We start from the raw sequence: 2,987 nt of genomic DNA on the forward strand, positions 1-2,987 counted from the left end.
AAACAAACAAACAAACAAACAAACAAAAACTATACAAATGAGATAAGTCATGAGTGCTTTACAGGAAAAAAAAATAATCTGAAAAGGAAGTTCAGGACTATATAAAAAAATACACAGATATGTAAACATGCTTGATTACCTGACAATAACTTTCTTTCACTGGAACTAATTACTGTAGTAATTAAAAACATTTGATATTTAAAAAAGAATTAGGTATAGTCTTTTACTTTACATACTTCACTTCAGAAACAAATTAAATTTTGAAAATATTCTACCATCAGGCTATTTACTGAGATGTCAATGTGTCAGTCAATCAACGTAGGATTTAGGGAGTTTTGTAACTCTCTTACTCTGGAGTTCCGAAAAAACATAGTAATTCTTAATACTATATCAATATATCAGTTATATTATGTCTTTTATCTCTTACTCTTGAGCTAGTTCAGAAAATAAAATATTAAAACAATTATTGATGCCCTTTTAAACATATTAACTGAGTTCAATTTTACCACAGCCATGATTTTAGGCACAGTTATTAATGAAAGAGATAATTTTCAAAGATATATTAGTTGAATCAAGTAAGTTTCTGGACAAAATATGAACATCAATTTTGATGTGTGCCCAGAATTAAAACTAAAAGAAAAACTCCCTTTCTACGAGATTTCTCACCGTGTCTTCTGATGGCATACTTTGTTGAATTTAACAAACAGTCCTACTTTGAAGACTAACGTCCTTTTCCAGAGTTCTGCATCAACTGATCTCCCCACATTCTCTATACCTCACTTGCTGCAATACCAGGGTTACTGTTGCCAAGAGACAAGGAATATCATTATTGCATCATTAATGTTTTTATAGATGGGGGAATTTTCAAAAAAAATTTAAATGGGGCATTTATGAATCCCAAATCTCAAAAAAGACAATGTTATATTGGAGTAAAAGAGTAAAAACAAGTTTATTTTTTATATATTAAAGAGTAAAAACAAGTTCCTCAAGATACTTGAACTTAAGTTAAAAATAGTGAAGAGGGAGGAAGGAGAAAAAAATAGTGTAAACAACCAGTTAAATCATGCAGATTTGCATAGATAGGCAAACGTTTTTGTTTTGTAAGTATTGTAACTGCCTACATGTGACTTCAAAATTAAGTTGCAATATCTGAAATACAGAATTTGGGGAAATATTCTCTATTTAATTTTTACCCCCAAGGGAACGTATTTTTTTTTTTTTAAATCCTTAAACAATTAAAAAGAGGCTAGTCATGGGGGCTCATGCCTGTAATCCCAGTAATTTGGAAGGCTGAGGCTGGAAGATTACTTTGAGTCCAGGAGTTCAAGACCAGCCTGGGCAATATAGAGAGACTTTGACTCTATAAAAAATTTAAAAAGCAATTAGCTCGGTGTGGGGATGCATAGCTGTTGTCCCAGCTATTCAAGAGGCTGAGGTAGGAGGATTGTTTGAGCCCAGAAGGTCAAGGGTGAAGTAAGCCATGATCACACCACTGCACTCCAGCCTGAGAAACAGAGCAAGCCTTTGTCTCAAAAATAAACAGTTAAAAAAGTATTATGGTTGATAAGTATAATTGTTTTGAGTGCCAACAACTAATTTCAAAAAAGAACATTTAAAAGACAGAGTTCTTCCCAACATAATGTTTTGTTAGAGTATGTCCAATTTATAGAAACTATCACATAACTGTTTTAATAAGAATATCAAAATTACAAAAAATAGGCAAGTAGGTAGATATAGGAAGAAAATTATTTGGCTAAGTCAGTGATCCATGTGATATTTTTAAGATAGATAATTTATAGCATTATCCAGTAAAACACAGAAAAGACTAAATACATTTTGGAGGAGCCAAAGGTAAAACAAGATACCTGCTCAATGTTTTCCTGGCACTATAATATATGACAAATAAATAAATAATTTTAGTAACATTTAAAACTATAATCCTTGTATATAAAGAATGTTACATTGGAGTTTAATTTTAAAGAAAAATATATGTGTACAGTTTCTTAAAAACATGAAAATTACATTACATGATATATAATACTGAATATAAATTTTTAATTTTAAACTTTTGAGTGTAGAATTTTTAAACATAATTAAATGGCAACAATAACTAAAAATTATATGATGCTTATAATGTGTCAGGTATTATGTGCTTTAATTAACTCAATTCTCATTCAAAAGAATGCAAACTATAGTGGAAGGGTCTATGATCCTGTTGAAAAAAAATAAAAAATAAATTATGCAAAGAAATTCATGAAAAGAGTAACAGATAAAATGGACATGATGGACAAAGAGCTAGCTAGTTAGGCAGGGGTTGGAGGAGGGGTTTTAAGTAGAATAAGCAATGAGATATTTTGTAGGGTGCCATTTAATATACAAGCAAGGGGTATTGGAAAGAAATCTGAAAATGTCATAAAGCAGTTTCATTAATCAGCAATAATGAATTCTGTAAAATACTACATGTTTAAAATAAAATACATGTATCAGATATAGGTCAAATTCTCAATTATCTTTTTATAAAGATTTAAAAATATGTCTTTTACCAAGATAAAAAGTCAAAACAATATAATAACAAAGATAGTATAAGTATCAGTGAGAAAGAAGATGGGAAGAAGGAGTTTTGGGAGAAGAAAAAGACAAAACAGAAGTCAAAAGACAACTACTGCTAAACAGCTGTTTAGCAATCCAAATATTCTGGTTTCATCCCCATTCATTCCAAAGGCCATAATTCCCAATTTGACCAATAGTGTCATTCTCTTTTGACTCATTTTGGATATATATACTTTTTAAATCAACCAGAGTTTTGGGAGGCTGAGGCAAGATGATCTGTTGAAGCCAGGAGTCTGAGACCAGTGTGGGCAACATAGTGAGACCCTGTCTTTGAAAAAAAAAGTTTGGCCAGGCGCGGTGGCTCACGCCTGTAATCCCAGCACTTTGGGAGGCCGAGGCAGGTGGATCACGAGGTCAGGAGATCGAGACCATCCTGG

General features: G+C 31.7%; 1 protein-coding gene across 1 annotated transcript in view; it reads right to left on the reverse strand.

The window, feature by feature from the left end:
* Window positions 1-787, reverse strand: part of FAM46D (family with sequence similarity 46, member D) — a 38,960-nt gene extending 38,173 nt beyond the window's left edge. Inside the window, exon 1 of the mRNA XM_011944126.1 lies at window positions 667-787. The gene's annotated coding sequence lies outside the window, so the exon portion shown is untranslated. The remainder of the gene's footprint in view (window positions 1-666) is intronic.
* Between the last annotated feature and the right edge of the window lie 2,200 nt (window positions 788-2,987).

The sequence above is a fragment of the Colobus angolensis genome, unplaced genomic scaffold (genome assembly GCF_000951035.1).
Source record: "Colobus angolensis palliatus isolate OR3802 unplaced genomic scaffold, Cang.pa_1.0 Scaffold227, whole genome shotgun sequence".
NCBI lineage: Eukaryota > Metazoa > Chordata > Mammalia > Primates > Cercopithecidae > Colobus > Colobus angolensis.